The sequence below is a fragment of the Canis lupus genome, chromosome 8 (genome assembly GCF_048164855.1).
Source record: "Canis lupus baileyi chromosome 8, mCanLup2.hap1, whole genome shotgun sequence".
NCBI lineage: Eukaryota > Metazoa > Chordata > Mammalia > Carnivora > Canidae > Canis > Canis lupus.
In genome coordinates, this window is record NC_132845.1 from 20,345,257 (window position 1) to 20,366,700 (window position 21,444).

General features: G+C 43.1%; 1 long non-coding RNA gene and 1 other non-coding gene across 4 annotated transcripts in view; both read right to left on the bottom strand.

The window, feature by feature from the left end:
• LOC140637944 (uncharacterized) overlaps window positions 1–17,414 on the bottom strand; it is a 49,484-nt gene extending 32,070 nt beyond the window's left edge. The window contains exons 1-2 of one of the 3 annotated variants that reach the window (XR_012035065.1): window positions 17,018–17,414; window positions 15,826–15,967 (exon numbers count right to left, since the gene is read on the bottom strand). This is a non-coding gene — a long non-coding RNA (uncharacterized lncRNA). The remainder of the gene's footprint in view (window positions 1–15,825; window positions 15,968–17,017) is intronic. The other 2 variants (XR_012035066.1, XR_012035064.1) reach the window with 2 other exon arrangements.
• Window positions 17,415–18,190: 776 nt separating this feature from the next.
• LOC140639279 (U6 spliceosomal RNA) lies at window positions 18,191–18,297 on the bottom strand. Its single transcript, XR_012036051.1, has one exon. It is a non-coding gene; the product is annotated as a U6 spliceosomal RNA (small nuclear RNA).
• Window positions 18,298–21,444: the final 3,147 nt, after the last annotated feature.

A 21,444-nucleotide genomic window follows, 5' to 3' on the forward strand; every position in this document is an offset into this window, starting at 1 on the left:
GACATCACAAGATTTTGAGCAAATTACTAAAATTATGTGATTTACATTTTAACACACTGCTCTGTTGAAAAAGACTGCAGAGAAGTTGCAGCAGGAAGACCAATTGGGAGGCCCAGTGTGTTCAGGCTCAAAAGAGGCAGGTGGCTTCAAGTGGCTGTGGAGGAGGTGGTGAGGAATGATTAGCATTTATACATACTGTGAAGGAGGAATTGACCCAATATCCACTGCTGACAGATCCACTGGGACATGTGAGAAAAAGGGAGGAGTCAATAAAGGAGAAATAAACGTGATTGGATAGATGTTAACATGCTTAACATAGTGCCTGGTAAATAGAAACCAGTAAATCAATATCAACTATTATTATTGTCATTAGTTGACATGACATTATAAGTGTCATAACACTTCCTGTTACGTATGTCATGGTAGGTAATGTATGGAACCTGCAAGTAGTACCTAACATACAGTGTTCATAAAACTATTAAACTCTGAGAGGTCCCAGGGAGTCTGTGGCCTCACTCCAAGGCTGGGTGATGGGCGGGTGAAGAAGCTTTAAGCCTAGGAGACAAATTAAATGACTTATCCAGGTCCTTGCTAGGGCTGTTGAGTAAGATCTGCAATTGGCCATGCTCTTTCTCACCCAGGACTTACAATCTGTTATCTTCTAGAATACTGTTTTTGTAACATGTACTGTATATTTTTAGTAAGAACAAACACATATTTAATGCAGAGAATTTAGAAAACATAAAGAAAAACTTTAAATTTCCCAGGAATAATATCACCCTAATATTTTTCTGAGACTTAGACATCTTTTCTTTTTGTTTCTTTTCTTTTTTTTTTTTTTTGACATAGACACCTTTTAAAAGCTAAAACTAGGGTCATACTACACATACGGCCTCATTCACTTAACAATACCTTGCTTGTTTGACAATATACTTCCACAGCATCATTTTCAATGGTACATCATGGATGAATCACAATTATGTATTCCCTATTGTTCAACATTCAGGCTATGTCTAATTTTTTGGTATCATAAGTGGCCCTGTGATGAACATCATTACCAGTATCTTTGCTCACAGCTCTCATCAGTTTCCCAGAGGAGCTTTCTAGAAGTGGCGCTGCTAGGTCCAAGTTCATTTTTAAAGCTTTCGCTGTATGTTGCCACAAACCTGACATCGATCATCTGGGATCACACATATTACAACTGAGGACCCATCCAGTCCCCTGGGCTCCTCCTGGAGGATATGATAAAATGATAAACTATAAGGAACTGCAAGTCCAGTCTTTATTTCTTATTGGAAGCTGTGAAATCGTTTTACCTCTATTTGCCAATGCTTCCATTTGCTAAATGAAGCTACAGCACCTTCCTCCGGGCAGTGAAAACTAACCTTTGAAAAGATAATGACTTCCCAAAGCACACATTATTTAAATCAAAGAATTCTTAGAGACCAGCCCGTGTCCTTATAATTATCCTTCATCTAGAGAAGCGGGGACAAATCTCCTTCATCTTCCAAGCCATGTTTTTCCTGTTTTACTTTTAATCCCATCTGGAGCTGTACTGACCTCAGAACTGAGAACAAGGAATCCCAGGGCTCGGGAACTAATTGTCAAGAACAGCACACTGACCCCCTGTCTAGTGTGAGTGAGCATTTTTAGCCGGGAGGCCAGGGAAGGAGGCAGAGGGCTCTTTCAGCCGCAAGCACTTAGCCTGGTGTTGAATAATGGTTGTGTTGAACTTTGAGATGGTGGGCTGGGCTGAGCCAGCCAACCCAGGGGGGATGCCCCTCATGCTCACCCCAGACAGGGGAAGGTGGTGTTGGGCCACCTCCAAAGGGGCGCCAGGAGACAGAAGGGAGGAGGAAAGCAGAGGCGGCAGTGTTCTCAGTAACCATGGGAGCGGCCCTTCCTATACCTCACCCCTGGGCCACCCTTGAGCCTGAGACCCAAGTGAGTCGACATCATTGGGCATCCAACTTTTCTGCATCTGGCTGACAAAGCAGGCCTCACAGAGTAAGCCAAATTTCCTCATCGTGGTTGAAATGAAGCCATTTACTTGGATGAAGCAGAACTGGAGTCCAGGACTGGACATTTTCCTTGTCCAGGTCACATGACCTCCAAGGACTTGCTGGATAGCAGGGCTTCTCCAACACTCAGAGTCACCCCAGGGCTCGTAGGCCGTGAACTTCACAAACCCTGAGCAGATCATGTGAGGCATGGGAAGAAGACTCCCTAGCCCAAACTCAGAAGTTTCTAGGAAATCTCTTGGAAGATAAATTTGGATTCCCTTGGTAACCCTCTGAGTTCACCCAAGCACATGGCTTTTATAGGATTCTAATGGGACCCACAGTTGTTTTTTTTCAGGTGGAGACCACAGAGGCACCTGCTTGCATGAGGTCACTTCACCCAAGGGTGCGATAGATGGCTCCTCTGACTGCATAGCTGCCATCTTTTCCTGAGGAGTGCTCAGTATCCTCCCTTTTGGGTTCTCACATGGACCATATCCTGGGGGTATTGCTCCTTGAAGCACAACCAGTGGTCCTGAATGTGACCCAAGGTCCTGTGGAGACCACAGAGACTGCAGAGATCTGAGGAGCCACAGGCATCCATGTCATCATGACCTCAGGGATCCGTCCCTCAGGGAGGCTGGCTGGATGTCATAAAAATTAATTAAATCACTTAAATTGACTGTTGGGGTGTTAACCTAGAGCAGGCACTGACAATTCCTCAGACTTTGAAGGCAGTGAGAGGTCATCTGAGTCATTGTACAATGGGTCTCGGTGGAAACTAAGTAAAAACAGGGAGGTGCAAGTCTGGCCCACTCCCCACTGAGTCAGAGCAGGCCTCCCTCTGGGGGTCCGTCAGATGTGGGTACTCCTTCTCCCCTGTGGGGCCTCACATCCCACAGCAGCTCACTCTCCTACATGAGAGGACAGAGTGAAGACTGCTCAGGAATCACCGAGGGGGGGGGAGGGGGGCCTAGCTCTTTCTTTGTTGGTTTTATTCTCACAACTCCATTTCTGAGCAAATGCACTTTTCTTCCTCCGTCTACTTCCCCTCCTTTCTTTTACTGTGCTTTCTCTTTTTCCACATCCTACTTGAGAAGTAAAAGTTGGCAAAACCCAATTACCCAGTAGGCAGATGGTTATATTCTAGAAAAGTCAGAACCACCCAAGAATTGTTCGGAAAGACTCTGCTATCCTATCATATATATTATCACATACACAGAGATACATATCAGGAAACTCATACCATTGTTTAACTTGTTGATACTCTCTTAGTGATTTAGTTTTTCATTTGAAATATAGAAGTGTTTATGGAAACAAATACTATCATCTTTTCTGAACTTAGAGCCATTAAAGTCCTTTGGGCAAGGGTGGTGAGTTTTGAGAAGCTGAGGTCAGGGTTGGTAGAGACAGGAGACAAGCTTTCAGACCTAAAGGTATGCCCGAAAACTACAATACTAGTAGGGATTGCTGCTAGATCTGAATGTGGCAGCTTCTTTGGGAGGCAGCAGTGCAGTGTGGGGTTAAAAACACATATTTTGTGGTCACACAGGCTGCGTTCAAAACCCAGCTCTGACATTTATATCCGGAGTGATCTCAGTGAGTTATTCAGCCTCTCTGAGGATCAATTTTGTCATTTATAAAATAGGTGGTCCTGAGGACTAAATGAGCTCACATGAGTAAACCACTTGATACGTTAAGTATTAGTAAATGATAGCTAGTATTTTGCAACATCAATTTTAAAAGCAATTCTGTTTGTGTTATTAAGACTTGCACATGATAAATTATGCCTCCTTTAAAATGTTTTCTTGTATCGTTTTATTTTTTTAAATCCTTTTGCTCTTTAGCAACATAGAAAGGCCTGCCTATTTAGGACTGTTAAATAAGCCCAAAATAAGCTCTTAGATGAAGAACTTAAACCTCAATACAGGTATAATTTATTAATTTGCTGAGTTGATGGAATTATTATCATCATCCTGGAAGCCAATTCAGTTAATATATCAATTTCACCCATAATTTCAACAAAGAAAAAAAAAAAAGACCAGAAAGAGTGAAAACACTGTCCCTACCTCGGCTCTGTTAATTATCACTTTAAGTTGACTTAGACCGGAAGCTGGAAAGGATGGGAAGTGAAAGGTAGCTGACCCATGATGACAGAGGGGTAGGAAGCTGGGGGAAGGGTTTCCGTCTTGGAAAAGACCGAAACAAGAGCTTCCACGGAAGTAAAGATTCACACAGGAAAGGCCTGGAAAACCAAAAACTAAGGAGTGGGCTCCCACCGTGGTCCTGATCCCCCGATGGTGACTGATAACCTCCATTGTGTCCAGGCCTAGTGCTTCCGGGCAGGAAGTCCCAGCCCCCACGCCAGGATCAGGCCAGCCTGGGATCAGGTCCTGTGGGGGCATCTCACCATCACTTCTCAACCTCCTGAGTGGGGTCGAGTTCAGGCTGCCTTTCCCAGGACCTCAGGGGGTTCTGGGGTCAGGGCTGGTGCAGGCTGGTGTGGAATCTGGCTTCATCTGTGTGGACGCCAGTGGTTAAAGCTGGGCCTGGAGGGGAGAGTGAGGGTGCTGCCTGAGGGAAGGGGTGTGAGGAGGGTGAGGAATGAAAAGTGAGAGAGAAGATACAGATTTTCAGTTTCACAAGGTGGCTTATGTTTGGAGGACACAGTGAGGTCAAGGGTCAGAGCAGAAAGAGATTTGAAAGTTAAGACAGAAGTCTCTTTCCCCCATATTTCAATTTTTTTCCTCATTTTAACTTTAGATTTGGGCTAATTTGGTTAATAACTTAGGACAAAATCAATCTTGAGTTTCCACCAAATCTGGTTACTTTAGTGACAGTGATGGTGAACCTTGGAAGCCCAGGTGAGCCTCTTCCGGGGGTCCTGTTGGTATATCTTAGACACATATTTGGACTAGAATCCCAAATAAATAGGCATTAAAATGCTTGACCTACGTTCACCTCTGCCTATGCATTTTTAGAGATTAGATAAGAGAATTTGAGGGAATTTTTATCAATAAAAGTAATGAAGATAACAATAATAGTAACAAACATAGACAATATTGTTCTAACTGCTTTATATATATATAAGAACCCATTTAATCCTCATACCAACTCTTTGAGATAATGAGTAATATTTCTGATATATCATCAATAATATCATATATGACATATATATATATATAGACATAGAATCACAAGAGTCACATGCTCCACCAACTGAGCCAGTCAGGAGCTCCTCATATCTTAATTTTAAAACAAGAATCAGGGGTACCCAGCTGGCTCAGTTGGTGGAGCATGTGACTCTTAATCTCAGGGTTGTAAGTTTGAGCCCCATGTTGAGTGGAGAGATAGCTTAAAATAAAATCTTAAAAAAATTTTTTTTAATAAATAAATAAAACAAGAATCAAACTTTGATAACTGCTTTTTAAAAATGACGTTATTGTTTTTTCTGATTAAAATTTATAGTTGTAGGGAATTCAAAAAAAAAATTTAAAACATCACCAAGAATTAAAACTGCCTATACTCTTGCCACACAGAAATAAGTACTATTAACACCTTAATGTATTTTCTTTCAGACTTTTTTCTATGCATAAATGTATATACATTACTGAGCTAACACTCTACATATTATTTTGTAACCTGCTTTTTCCCCTGGACAGTATATCAATAATGTGTTTTTATGCCATGTGGTATGCCATCATGGCGTTTCCATAATTTATTTAACCAACTCCCTACTGTTGGACATTCAGTAATTACCCTCTTTTCACTCTTAAAAATAACTCTGTGATAACCACAGTAATCACCACTTCTTTGTTTTTAATCACCACTTCTTAAATATGTATTTTTATCCTGCTAAAAAAAAGGAGGGGGCATTAATGTGACAATTATCCAAGAAATTCTAAGTTTGGACAGGAGGTTCTAAGAGATTCGAAAGGCCATCTAAATGCAGCTTTCAGGTCTCCCTGGCTTAGAATGCTCACCCTGACGCAGGCCGAGGCGGCATGGAGTTTTTATACATTCAGCCAGCTTGTTTTTGCAGAGGCACCTACTGTCTGCCAATCACTATTTCAGGAGTAAGATATATCCAGAGTATTCCCGGAGTCCAAGCAGTCCAGCTGTGTGACTCTGGGTAAGTAATTTTACTACTCTGAACCTCGGTCTCCTCATCTGTGAAATGAAGATAATGGTACCTGCCTGGTGGATTGTTAGGAGGAAGACATGAGATAATACAAAGATGCCCTATAGTGCCTGATACATGTCAAGTGCTCTACCTACTACTATTAGTTCCAACCTGCCCCTTTTGCTTTTACTGAAGACCATCTGAAGCTCCAGTTCCATCCCTCAATAGTTGCAAGCTTCTGGGCAGCCCGGGTGGCTCAGCGCCGCCTTCAGCCCAGGGTCTGATCCTGGAGACCCGGGATCGAGTCCCTCGTCGGGCTCCCTGCTTGGAGCCTGCTTCTCCCTCTGCCTGTGTCTCTGCTCCCCCCTCCCCTCTCTCTCTCCCTGTGTGTGTCTCTCAGGAATAAATAAATAAAATCCTAAAAATAAAAAAAAAATAGTTGCAAGCTTCTCTTTCCACACTTAAAAGAATTCTTCTACTCTCCTCCCACCAGCAGCCTAACTGAGGCAACTGCCCGGCCTATTATGGCTTGAGTGGTGCACACTGTCAAGGAAAAAAGAAACACAAAGTTGACCGATAAGAATACAGAGTTGAGCGGGTAGCCTTCCAAGTTATAGTAGATACTTGATTAGTCTTGAAACTTAGAGTCAACAAAACCCAATTGCTTCAGTTTACTCTGGACATCGAGATTTCCTCTGCGACAGAAAAGCCTGCCCCGTGCCTCACAGTCCTTAGAGTTCAGTTTACATTTTGAAACTCTAAACCTTCCAGTTACTCCTCTACAAATTGCATCTGCCGTGACCCACACAGTGACGCGTCCCTGACGCTAAGTGAGAACAGCGGGAGGAGCTCAGGCCGCCTCCTGGCAGTCAGGGAATTTTCCATCTCCCGCGGTCAGGAGCTAGCGGGGAAGGCGCGAGGGCCACGCGCGACGCCGAGCCACCGAGCCACCGGCACGGGGCAGGGTTCCCTGTCTCCCCCTGCAGCATGCCAGCCCCTTGCCCGCTGCAAAATGTTCATTCTCATTCCTTGACAGGCCTTCAGGGATAATCTCCTTTTTTTTTTTTTCCTTCTTTTTTTTTTTTTTTTTTTTTTTTACCGTAACTTGTATTATTTAAATGGCCAGAGTCAGCCCAGTCCCCAGCTAGCTGCAAGGTGCTGCTGGGGGGATGCCAAGAGGCTAGCATGAGGTCACAAGGGGCCTCAAATTAGCTTAAAACCTTCTCCGCTATTTATCCTCACTCTTTTAAAAACGCTGCAAACTGTGGGAAAATCAAAGGGGCTCTCTGTAATCCCTGAACATGTCAATGAGGCAGAAAATGTGACTTTGGGGGAACCAGACTGCGGAGTGATCGAAGAGGCAGCACGATCTAACAGGTGGAGGATCAAACTGAATTTTCTGTTCCTTCATCCACCACCAGCAGGGTTCTAAGCTGCTGGACACCTCACTTGCCAATGCTTGTCTTTTTTTTTTTTTTTTAGTTGTCTTTTTTGTAAAATGAGAATCACACTACTAGGTCCTCTCTAAAGTCCTGTACAGGGTTTGATGAAATATTTTTTTAAATGTGTTTTTACATCTTTATTGGAACTGAGACAGCTAAGTGCATTTATTAATAATATGGGATTAATGCCCATTATTAATGTCCATTAATAATATGGGCAGAGAGTACGAACAGACAATTCATAATAAAAAATACACATAGCTAATGAACATTTTCAAAGAAAGTCAATCTTACTAATAATTATGATTTTCAACTTGTCCAAACAATAAATCTTTTTTAAAAATGTTTATGCCAAAGAGGTTTTTAAAAAAAAAAAAAAAAAAGTTCCATGGAGAGTTGAGATCATCCTGCTTACTTGGAAGGTCATGGAAATACAGGTAAACCTCTAAATGAGGCAGGGCCTAAGCCGCGGGGGACCTGCTGTCCACAACCTGCCAGGCCCTGTACTTCCTGGGGACTCAGCTGGTTTTGTTTGCTCAGAGCACCAGTCCTTTCTACTGACAGCACTGCTTCGGCACCCACTCATCCCTGACCCTCAGGCCATTTGTTTGGGGGATGCTGGCCAAGCCCTGGTCAGCTCAATGGAACCTGATCCTGGGATTTTGTCAGAATTATCAGGAAAGTGAGGTTTCCTTCTGTAGGCACTAAAAACTGTAAGAAAACATCAGAAAGTAGAATGGTGCCTGCCAGGAGGTGGGGGTGGGGGTGGGAGCCAGGAAATAAAAGGTTGTTGCTGAATGAGTATAGAGTTCCTATTCTGCAAGATGACAAAGTTCTGGGGATCTGTTGCACAACAATGTGAGTACACACTATGTGAATATACATGACTAAATTGTACAATTAAGATGATTAAGATGGCAAATATCATGTTTTTAACCACAGTTAAAAACTTTTTTAATTACAAAAGAAGAGGGGCACCTGGGTGGCTCAGTGGTTGAGCATCTGCCTTGGGGTCGTGATTCCGGGGTTCTCAGGGAGCCTGCTTCCCTCTGCCTATGTCTCTGCCTCTCTCTCTGTGTCTCTCATGAATATTAAATAAAATCTTTAAAAATAATTTTTTTTAATAAAAATGTTTAAAAAAGAAAGAAGGAGGGGGCACAGGAGGAGGGGAGGCAGGAAGGCAGGTAGGAAGGATCGAAGGAAAAGAAAACCCAGGGCCAGGAGGTCCAATGCCCCATGCAGAAGGTTTAACTAAAAAACAGAGCCAATACAGGGAAAGCGAAGCCGAGAAATTGAGTCCTGATAACTTTGTATGAGTTTCTGAATCCAGTCATGCCTGAAGCTCATTCTATCTGTGGACTTTTTGTCATTATTTTGGAAGTGACACCTGTACAAGGTTTTAAAAGTCAAATCATATTACAAGATTTATAAACAACAACCACAGAAGTCCCCTGCATATGCCTTCCCATCTCCTTGATCTTCCTCTTAAGTGTTATCTGAGAGTCTGTATAGTATTTATTTCCATATTTCTAACCAGTAGGGTTATATTGCTACCTCCCAGGTCTATACTTTCACATGTGATCTACTGACTTTTTCTACAGAAGGTGAGGATTTAGCACTATTGCTCATTACCCTCCATCCTACTCCATCCTTCCAAAATAAAGTTTTGCACTAGTTTTCCTCTTACTATGCAATGTAACGTGGTTACATTTCCTTCTTTCACCGTTCTTTCTATACGTAGTACTTTCCTCCCCTTTATCCGTTGCTCATTTTTCACTACCGTAATTTCTTCCTACAGTCACAAAAGCATTGTAAAAGCCTCCGAATTCAACTTCCTTTTTTAGTTAAATGCCTGATATTTTTTCAGTTCCTTTTTTTTTCCTACAGATGTTCCTTCCTGGAAACTTCCATCTGCCTGTTTCAATCCGGACTAGTTAACTTCCAGGCATGCTGTGAAGCTTCCTCGACTTTCTTTTCAGCCTTTCCTGTGGCAGTCACTTCAACGTGGCCCTCAAAACTGATCCTTCTTCTCAAACACAAAGCTAGCTGATTGGTTTATCAGTTTTAGCTGTTGGGATGTAAGCAGAAATGATGCTCATCACTTACAGAGCTGATCCGTAAAACCTTCTAGAGAGATCATCTTTCTCTTCCCCAGGCTGACGTTGGAAGCCATGCACTGAAGTTGGCAAAGTCTTTTCCGAGCCCAGAATAACTTTGTGGAGCAGAGACCTGTCCCACTCTGCCATCTTTTATTACAGATTGCATTTTATGAACAAGAGTTCACTTTTTTTTTAATTCCGTTTAATTATTCCTTTTTAAAGCATCTGTTTTTCATTTCATTAATGCAATATCATCTATTACCCCTTTGAGGACATTGAAAGGTTTTGGGTTTTGGTTTCCTTTTGCTTTCTGCACTCTCTGTTTCCTCCATATTCTTTTTGCCATTTACCTGCTTTCATAACTGTCTTTCAGTTTGAGTTTATCCCCGGGTATGTGAGTATCATCATTGACTCTGACCATATTTGAGAGTAAGGCACTAAAAAACTGACTAAAAGCTATGTGACCGGGATCCCTGGGTGGCGCAGCGGTTTAGCGCCTGCCTTTGGCCCAGGGCGCGATCCTGGAGACCCGGGATCGAATCCCACGTCAGGCTCCCGGTGCATGGAGCCTGCTTCTCCCTCTGCCTGTGTCTCTGCCTCTCTCTCTCTCTGTGTGTGTGACTATCATAAATAAAAATTAAAAAAAAATAAAATAAAATAAAAGCTATGTGACCACAGGTGAGGTATATTGCCTGGTAATCTGCATACAAATGATAAGGCAACTGGCTGGCCTTTTTAGTTGAGAACCCCCAAATCCCAGTATGGTGGGGCTGTTGGGGGGGAACAATCTCCCTAGAGATGAATTTCCTGTACAAGGCATTGAAGATGAACACGTGTATTCAATCTATTGTGTTTAACCAGAAGTGTGAACACATATTCATAACATCACGGAAAATATAAATCTCAACTTCCTATAGGTCATGTGAAAATTATTAAAATTAAGTCCATTTTTTTAGCACCATTTGCAAAGAGCCTGTAATATGAACAACAGCATCGCTACCAATACTTATATTTTAGGAATTTCCTGTCTTGACTCCTGCTTAGTCTCTGTAAGCCCAACTGCAGGAGTTCTGTGAGCTGAGGGGTGGGGAGGGTGGGTGGCTGGAGGTCTCACCATTCCGAATATGAAATCGCCCCTGTTAAGAAATGAGAAACCATAGGGTATATCTGACAGATCCAAATCATCAGTGAAAAAGCTTGAGAGTAGCACCCACGCTTTCCTGACACACTCCTATCCCACCTTTAGACTCTGCTCTCCTCCCCCTTCCTGGAAGAGGCCACTAAAGCCACAACAAGTTCTGAGGAGCATTCTCTTTCCTCTCCAGGCCTTTGCACATGTTGTATTCCTGGCTAGGAATGCCCTTTCCTCATTTCATCTGGCCAAATCCTCCTAATCTTGTGGAATCCAGCAGAGAACACCATCAAGCCCCACACCCAGCATCAGGCCAGATACCTCCCCGGTGTATCCAAAGCACCTCACATCTACCTTCATAATATCACTTAAACACCAGGATTATCATTGCCTGTGACTTTGAGCTCCCTGAGCATAGGAACTGAGCATTTTTCATCATTTTAGAACCAGTATTTCTCACAGTGCCTGACATATAGTAGATGTTCAATAGTGTGTGTGGAATAAATGGATCAATGGATGGATGATTCAATCAGGCTTTCCCTGGGGTCAGTCATGGAAGGCAAGCCCTTGTGTCTGGGGAGAAAAGAAGACCTGGAGTCTATCCAAGCCTTCACCCATACCCTGATGAACCAGAGCCTAGAGGTGCAAGAGCAACGGAATCAGCATAACCAAGTGCTAACTGATCTGGGTTGGCAGAAATGGGGGGTGGGGGGAAGATGTCAGAAGAGCTATTTTGGATATTGATCCTAAAAAGGCAGAAAAGGGGAGACCACACAAAAAAAATCATTATTACCAACCTGACATTGCAAAAACTTACAAAAAGGAATTTTGCAAAGAGCCTGTAATATGAACAACAGCATCGCTACCAATACTTATATTTTAGGAATTTCTTAAAAATCTGTACATGTTTTATCTCATTTTATTTTCACAATGTCTTATGGATTGGGTGCTTATTTATATTTTCCTTTAGATGAGAAAATCGAGGTGCAGAAAATTGCCCCAGGCCTTTCAGCTAGGAAGTGAGAGTACTAGGATTTGAATCCAGTCTCTTAGCCATACGATAATAACTCCCTCTCCTCTCATGTCCAGATCTCATCAACTCAACGCCTGCCCCAAGTTGACAGAAAGGAAATTCACCCCTTTGAATAGAACAGCAAGATTTCTGCCTTGGCAGCATTCCCAGCTGTGTTCAGTCCCACGGCCCAGGTACCACGAAATTTCGGTGAAGAGAGCTGAGAAGAAGGATCCAGTGGGAGGATGCTTTTACCCTCATCCCTTAACAAGTGAACTGGGAGACAGAATCAATGTAAAGGGAAAGGGGGAGAAAAAGGAGCCCTGGAGGGCAGGGCCACCCAGGCTAGCTATGCCTCACTGCAGAGCTGTCCCCTCCAGGCCTGCCCCCAGGGACTTGTTGGGATCAGATGGCTCTCAGATGATGGGCTTGGGTTTGTGGACCCAGGACCCAGGAAGAAGGGGCCAATAGCAGCAGGGAGCAAGTCAGAGCCAGTGACTCACCCCACATGGGGGCTGAGGTTCAGGAACACATCACAAGATGCTGAGACACGTCTCAAACACTTGCCAGCTGAGTCCATCTGGAACATGAGTTGGGAGCATGAAGGAGTGGGGAGACGAGGGGAGGAGCCCTAACCCTGCGGGTCACCGACAGCTGACTCAGAGCTGACTTCCAAGGCCAACGGGGATGGCCCGGCCGGCGGACCCTCCCCAAAGTGAGAGGTCATGAGAGCAGCCGGGCTGTACCTCCGGATACTTTCCCAAGGAGGGAGGGGGGAGGCAGCTCCTGGACGCCCCGCGGCTCCCTCCCCTCCCCCTTCCCTCTCCCTTCTCCTGTCAGGGCCTCCATTTGCTCAGGATGGCCCACCCCTAAATGTGGGCGGCCTAAGAAAGGAACTGCCACCAAAAATCCCTGGGGGCCAGCTTGTTGCTTTTCCTCTGAATCCTTTCAAAAGATTCAAAGCTAGGCCATGAAATCGTTCCCACTTGCCTGAAAACTTTCACACTTGTAATTACTGAATCTGTGAGGTGGAATTATTTATTTCAGGCCTGTCTTTCCTCCCTGGGGAAGCCATTTCACCAGGGGGTTTAGTCTTGTTCACCAGTGCCTGGGAGAGTGCCCAGTACACAGGTGGTGCTCAATACGTGTTTGATAAGTGATAAACTGTGCATGGATTTCTTGCCGCCCTTACAGGTTGGTATGAACAAAACTACCCCCACACGCATATCTCCATGCACGGGCCTTCAGATGCATCAGATGCTCTGGTTGCCCCCCCCACCCCCCACCCCCCCTCGCTCCTTCCCCACCCCCTCATGCCCCCTGACTAGGGCTTGGTTCTGCATTTGCAGAAACTGTAATTAAAGCTCCCCCAAGAGCCTGAGAGCTCCAGCCCATCATGTGGCTTGGGCCCCAGTTACAGCTCAGGTGTCAGGGGCCAGCCAGGCTGGGAGGGCAAGATCTCTGGAAATCATCTGGGGACTGAACGACTCGGATGAAGAATTTGAGAAGTTGGGGGAATCAGCTTTTGAAAGGAAATGTCTGTAACTCAGGGGAAAAAACAACGAGGATGAAGGGCGAACTGCTTGGCTATGAGAAAGTGTACTGGCTCCGAGTCAAACTGGCTCTCTTCCAGATTTTTATTTCTGGTGTTTGGTGGTTAAATAAAAAAAGCTTATAAACTTAACTCCAGTGAAGAAAAAATACAACTATTTCAAATATTGATCCTGAATAATCCCTTCAAACCAGGAGGGGGGGGGGTAGGGAGTGGAAAGACCACCTGGTGTGCAGGGAGGGAGGGACCCAGTGGGGGAGGGCTGGGGCCAACCACAGTTCTGGCTGCAAAATTGGGATAGCACATCCCCTACTCCGAATGCCTATTTTATTGGTCACTTACCCACCTCCCATTGGATTTTAAGGACCAATGGACAGAAAGTCAATTTGCAGGCATGTGGCTTCCAGCAATGATTCTCAGCATGTCTAGACTGCTCTGGTACTAACACTTACATCTGACATTAGGTGACTCTTCCTCTCTAGGCAGAACTTATTTTTAACATAGAAATGAATTTCAAGTAACTATATCTGATCAATAAAAACGTTACAAATATTGAAGAGGAAAACTGGCAAGGGATGCGGACCCATAGTTCACTAGAGGACAACAAAATACTGATAAACACCTGAAAAGGTGTCCACTTCCAATAGTTGTCAAAGAAATGCAATTAAAACCATGAGAAACACTGTTAAGCCTTTCAGAGTAAAACAAATCTTGTTATTTGCAAATTTTAACTTTTGAAAAACCAGAATCAATTGGAAGACTATGGAACTGAGATCTCAGTCAAGTGACTGGTCACAATATTCTTATTAAAAAGCATGTAATAATATATATATATTATATATATATAATATATATATTTCTTCCTGAACACCCACAATAACCAGCTATAAAATAAAATTGAAAAAAGAGTCCACTCATAGTAGCAACCAAACAACAAAATTTAAAATGTCCAGTAATTAATATAACAAGAAATGAGGGACTTGTATAAAGAAAAGCATTCTGCTTTATTGAGGGACAATGAAAACAAAAGACCCACACATCTGAAAATATCCAGATGAATTAAAGATTTAAGTGTAAAATATGAAATCATGAAAGTCCTGAAAGAGAACATAAGTAATCATTTAATTTTGAGATAGGGAAGCCCTTCTATGAATGACCCCAAAGGCAGAAACCATTAGTGAAAAGTTAGATAAAAATGACAATATCCAAGAAAAAAGATTAGTTTCAATGTGTTGATAAATACCATAAACCAAACTAAAAGGCAAATAATAGACTAAGTACTACAAATATTAAATATTTTCTCAATGTTAAAGGAAAACCTATTGCTGGGATTACTTTTTGTTATGGAACATTTGTCAATATGTATTCTAAAGGAGCATTTGGGGGGAAGCGTCAATAAGACCTGGTTAAAGTTCTTATTTCTTAGCAGTAAATAACTCTGTGGGCTTTCTTTTAGCTCCCCAAAAATTATCAAGATCTTCAGGTCCTTAATGTCCTTCACGCATGCTGTTCTCTTTGCTTAAAAAATAAATATACTTTCTGTCACCACCATGAGCAGCCATGTCTCATTCTTCAAGCTTGAGCATAAATGATGTCTAATTCAAGTCATTCTTTACTGTGTTACTTAGCTCAACATGTGGATCTCCTCCACATTTATCAAAACCACACCTTGTAATTTTAAATGTATTTGTTCATTTGGGATTCAATACAGAGTGAGATCCCTAAGGGGAGCACAGGAAGATGCCTACCTGATACACCGGCATAAAGCAGTGTTTGGTACAGAGTTTGGCATAAGCCACCAGACAACACATGTTTGTGGGATGAATGAATAAACACTCGTCTGTTGGAGATGTAAGAGAAAATGAAATAGTCTTTGGGTCCTGGTGCTGCTGACATTCTAGGAATTGATTGACTGATTGATTGAATGTATGGATAGATGAATGAATGAACGGGCTTGGATAAGCCTTTCATGGTGTTATTCTGTAAGGATTGCCTATCTGGTTTTTACATCTTCCAGGGGACCAGAACCTTGACCTGAATCATGAGGTAGGGTCCAGGTATCTTTATCTACCTTAAACCCTGCCCTAGTCAATACCCACATGCCCCAGCCCCAAATCTTGCTGGATTCAAGGAGTGCAGTCCAACAAAGAAATTACTGAGAAGGACTTTCATTTATTCCTCGTGTCTTGATATTTAAGAGAGTCCAATTCATAACCCCTGCAGGACTTCTCTTTTTTTCTCTAACCCAATCCCCTCCAGTCTCACAAGAATCTAAATCACCTAAATCAATCTAGACTTTTACCAAATCCCCACTCCCCTTCTTTCCCAACAATCCCATTCCCCACCCTGCCTCAAACTCACTCCCATGACCTCTTCCACTCCTATTTAATAGGACTTAATACCTTTTTATTTTTTTTAATTTTTTAATTTTTTTTACCTTTTAAAAATCCTTTCCATCCCCTTACCTTTTGGTCTGTGTCTCTCCTGTCTTCAGAATTTGTCTTTAACTAAGTCCAGGAATAAGCCTGACTGAGGCATTCTCCTGGGAAGATAAGGGTAGATGCAGGAGAGCAATGATCTGGAAATTACTGGAATCTCTTTGGTGGCCTGAAACGGGAGATGGAGGAGAGGAGGAATCTCACTATTTATCGTCCATAAAATCCCTACATGCCTAAACTCTTCTCGAATCCCTCCCTTCAGACCTTGTTATATCTGAACCTTGGCTGCACCCTGAGCACTCAGCTGCTCTTACTCTTCCTACATTCTCTCACTATTCTTTGAAGCTTCCAGCTCTGAAGCTTATGACATCGGATGATAATGCCAAGGAGCTCTCCTTGTTATGGACTGGTCCCTCCCTGCTTATTCCTTGTCAATCTCTCTCTCTCTCTCTCTCTCTCATTTCTTTCTCATCTCTCTCATCTCCCAAATGTTGGAATGCTCTGGGGGCTGTGACCTCTTCTCTCTCTACAGCTAATCCCTAAAGTGATATCCTCTAATACCACAGATGGCCCATTTACCCATAAGCTAATAACTCCTAAGTTAATATCTCTGTACTCCGACCGCTTCTATACTCCAAACTCATGTATCAAACTGCCTTCTCACCTCTCTGTCCAAATGCTTAACAAAACTCTTGACTTCCCCTATGTTAAAAATAAAACGAGAGGCCCAAAATGGAGCTGCTTACTTAGCATAAGCCCCACATCTCCAAACCAAGACTTAATTACAGTTTCAGCTCTTCCAGAAATGGAATCTTAAACCAATCAATCAGGAATCGCCTGATCAGCACTAGCTAATCTCCCTTATGCACCCCTGCCATCCCTGAAAGGAAAGTCACCTTGCAACAACCAACCTGCTTCTTTGCCCACTGTACCTCGTTCCCGCTCCCTTCTGCCTATACTTCTCATTTTGTGCAGCTCCTCAGAGCTCCTTTCTATCTTCTAGACTGGATGTTGCCTAACCTATGAATCACTGAATAAAGCTAATTAAGACACTTAGTTGAATTTTGGTTTTTGGCACCCACAAAGCACCTGTCCTTACAGTTCTTTCCATCCCAGAAAACATACCTTCCATCTTCTGTTGCTTGGCCCCCGAGTCATTCTTGACCCCTCTCTCACACCCCACATTCAACCTGCCCAATCTCGTCATTCCAGAATCTACCTGCTTCTCACCACTTCCACCGTGTCTTCCGGTGTCCAAGCCAATTCCTTTACGCCTTGATTAGGGCCATAGCCTCTGAGGCAGACATCCAGCAGCTTCTCTCCAGTGTGCTGTTTATGTCTTGGGTTAAACACAGTGTCCTCTGGGTCCTCCTGAAGCACAGAGAGCTGTGGGGTTTTCCAGCCTTACATAGTGTAGCCACTCCTGCACACCAGCTGCTCTGAGCCTTTGGGTCCCTCTTCCACCATCTGCCACAGCAGTTTTGACATTTCGACTTTACTTAATTTGGGACATTGCCTTCTCTGAGCGGCATGTTAGCCCTACTGCTCAGGGCCCTTGCGGGGTGTCAGATGCTGCATCATAGGAGAACACTCCCATACCGATAAACTCCCTGTGGCAAGAGAGTGTGACTCCCATGATCACGCCTGCTGGTATTCACAGTCGTGGGTGATCTTTCCCCTTGAGTGTGATCCAGGCATGTGCTGGGGTACATGTGATTACGCTGCATAAGATCGTAATATCCATCTTGCCAGAAGGCGGTCTCCTTTGCTGGCTTTGAAGAGCAAGATGCCATGTTTTAAACCACATTAAGGAGAGGGCCTTAGGCAAATAACTGAAGGTAGCCTCTGGCAGACAGCCTCCGGCAGACAACCAGCAAGTAACCGAGGCCCTCATTACAATAGTCTGCAAGGACCTGAATCCAACCAACAACCATGTAAACTTGGAAATGGATCCTTCTCCAGCTGAACTTTCTGGTAAGATCCCACCCCTGGCTGACACCTTGATTGCAGCTTTGCAGAGGATCCAGCTAAGCTGTACTGGAACTCCTGACCGATAGGAACTGTGAGAAATAGAACGGTGTATTGTTCTAAGGCACTAAGTTTGTGGTAGTTCTATTATGCAGCAATAGAAAGCTAACACGCTTACTCTCATCCAGTCTTAGGTTCTGCCCATTATCCCTCCCTTGATCTCGCACTCCCAGGATCCAGTCCCATCCACGCTCTCCCAGCTTTTATCAGTACACGCTGACCAGGTTTTACAGCTCCTTTCTTCCCTTCGTAGGCCCAGAACTTCCAAGCCAGGAGTGTATTGTCGCTTGGCCCTGGTTATTGGTTTTATTTTTTTTTTTAATTTTTTTAAAGATTTATTTATTTATTTGTGATAGAGATAGAGAAAAATATGGAATGCTTCACAAATTTGCGTGTCATCCTTGCACAGGGGCCATGCTAATCTTCTCTGTATCGTTCCAATTTTAGTATATGTGCTGCCGAAGCGAGCACTGGTTATTGGTTTTAACAACTATCTGTTCCATTTTGCCAGAATCTATGAGTTCTCCACCAAATCTCACCACCTCCCTTCCTACCAATGTAGTTTCTATTCCTACCAAGAAAGGGCACTTCCATTCTTCCAATCACTCAGGCCAGAAAACTGGTGTCCTCCTTGATTTTGCATTTTCTCTCATAAACCACATCCAATCACTTAGCATATATTATCAGATTTTCTTTAGAAGTGTGTGCAAAATCTGACCCTTTTCTGCCAACTTTGCTGCTCCTATCCTGGCCTAAACCACCACAGTTCTCATCAGTACTTTTGCCAAGAGCCACTTCATTTGTCTTCTCATCTCAGTTTCTTCTCTACAGCCAGAATGATCCTTTTAAAATGTAAGATCATATCTTACAATTCAACACTTTCCAGTGGTTTCCTGTTTCATCCAGAATAAAATCCAAGGTCCTTGCCAAGATTTAAGACTACCTGCTCTGGCACTCTCCAACCTCTAACTTCCTCTCTTATGCTCTCTCTTACCCAAACATGCCAGCCACATGGCCTCCTTGCCAGTCCTCAGCATCCCAACAATACTGCTTCCCTTCAGCCCTTTGCAGTCCTTATTTCCTCAAAGAGAGTTAATACCCTTACCCCACCCCCACCCAGCATACACACACTTTCTCTGGGTCTCTGCCCAAATGTGCTCTGTGTACGTGTCCCCTCCCCTTATCCAAAAGGTATTTCTTACCAGCCTAACCTACTCCCGCCACTGTTACCCTGCTCTATTCTTCTGCATAGCATTTGCTTATTTGGTTACCTTCCCCTCCAGAATACAAGTTCTCTAAAGGCAGGTCTACTGTTCATGATGTGTCCCCAGCACCTGACATATACTGAATGCTCAGTAAGTATTCTTTTGGGGGGCACCTGGGTGGCTCAGGTCATGATCTCAGCTTCCTAGGATTGAGCCCCACTCAGCGGGGAGTCCAATTCTCCTTCCCTCTCTGCCCTTCTCCTCATCCCTGCTCTCAAATAAATAAATAAAATATTTAAAAAAGAATCACAGGGGGCAACAGGTAGCAGCAGAAACTGGTACATCAGCTGCCTCTTTTTTGCAGTCTAGGGATTTCCGATCTTGTATTTGTTATTGTCTTATTATCTCATTCAAAATATAGTTCTAAAACCTCATGGCTTCTACCCAGACCAACAAGGTTTATGACACGGCACAATCAAACCCCTCTTCCTTACCCATTTCCCAAATACACATCCACATCCACACCCACACTCAACTTAGCAAACAAATTCCTCACAGAACACACTAAGCCAACCAAATATATAAAAATCTATATTTACAAAAAGATTAGGAGGAGTTTATGCATTTCACAAAAGGACCCTTTGCTTTGGAAAAGGATTTACCGCAGGAATCCTTTAAATAACTAGTTCACTAAATGAGTTTAAAACAGGATTTGGCTTCAAGTATCTCCCCCAGAAAAAAAGAAGGCTATATTTATCAAATATCTACTTATGTTCCAGTCACTGGGCCTGCACCATCAGCCATTATTTTATTTTATACTGATATTCTGTGACTTAGTGAATTATACCGGGATTTATCTAGTTCTTACATTAGTGTATTTGTATCTTTTGAGTTTCTTTGAGTTTCTTTACTCTTTTCCAGGAAAAATATAGAAATATATAGCACGCTGGGGTCATTTAGTTTTGAGGGCAAGTAAATTTTACACACCACAAAACAAGAGAATTCTCAAAAGAAGAGGATGAGCTTTGAAATTAGCTGGCATCATTTGGATTGTCATGTGTAAACCATGTGATCTTGGACAACTTCCTTAGGGGCTGATTTGAGTCTCAGTTTCTCTACTGATAAAAATGGACATAATGCCAACCAGCTCAGAGTGACCAGAAGAATTGAATGAGATGTATAATGAAACCTAGTCCAGTGTTTGGTACCTATTGGCAGCTTAAAGAAATGTTACTTTCTATCTCCTTTCCATGGGATATGACATATAACACTCAATGTAAAGGCATGTGAAATGCCTAAGAAAAGGAGAAAAGTATTCATTAATTACCCAGTCTGCATGACATGCTTACCATGTGCCAGGCACTGTTTAAAGCTATGGGGATACAGTGATGAACAAGACAGACCCTGTTTCTCTTAGAGCTTCCATTCTGGATAGGGAGATACTGACAATAAACAAACTAAGACAAATGAAAAATATTAGTGAGGAATGAGTGCTACACAAAGAATTAAGCCTGAATGATGTGATGGGGAGAAGCTGGGTAGGTTGAGTGATCTGGGGAAAGCCTTTCCCATGTGATACTTGAGCTTGGATCTGAAGAACAAGGAGTAGCCAGCTGTTTGATGGGGGGTGGGGTAGCATTCCAGGCAGAAGGACTGTAAACATAAAGTCCTTCAGGCAAGAAAAGGCTCACAGAACATCATGGCTAGAGCATAGCAGGTGGGCAGGAGAGTGATGCTGGCTGAGGACAGAGATGAGGAGGGGTCAGATCCTTAGGGGTTTGAATGCCAAGATAATCACAGATAAAAAGGCTAATCTCCTTAATATGTAAAGAATTTTTAGACACTGAAAAGGTAAAGGACAGCAACACAATAGAAAAAAACAGGCAAAGGGCAGAACAGACAGTTCACAAAATAATACATGGTCTTTATATATGTATAAAGACATGCAGCTTGACTCATAAGAAAAATACAAGTTAAAATTACATTGAGAGACCATTTTTATCCAACAGATTGACTAAAATACCAGATGTGGATGATGCATTCAGTTGGTGCAGCTATGGGAAAACAGACTTTGTTGACAGGAGTGTCAAATGGTGCACCTTCCTTCTGACAGGTGTGAGGTGACAACTCATTGTGGTTTTGATTTGCATTTCTCTGGTGATCCATGTGATACCACCTCACACCTGTCAGAATGGCTAACATAAAAAACACAGGAAACAACAAGTGTTGGCAAGCATGTGGAGAAAAAGGAACCCATGTGCACTGTTGGTGAGAATGCAATGGGTACAGCCACTGTGGAAAACAGTATGGAGGTTCCTCAAAAAATTAAAAATAGAGCTGCCATATGATCCAATAATGCTGGATATTTACCCAAAGAATATGAAAACACTAATTCAAAAAGATATGCACCCCT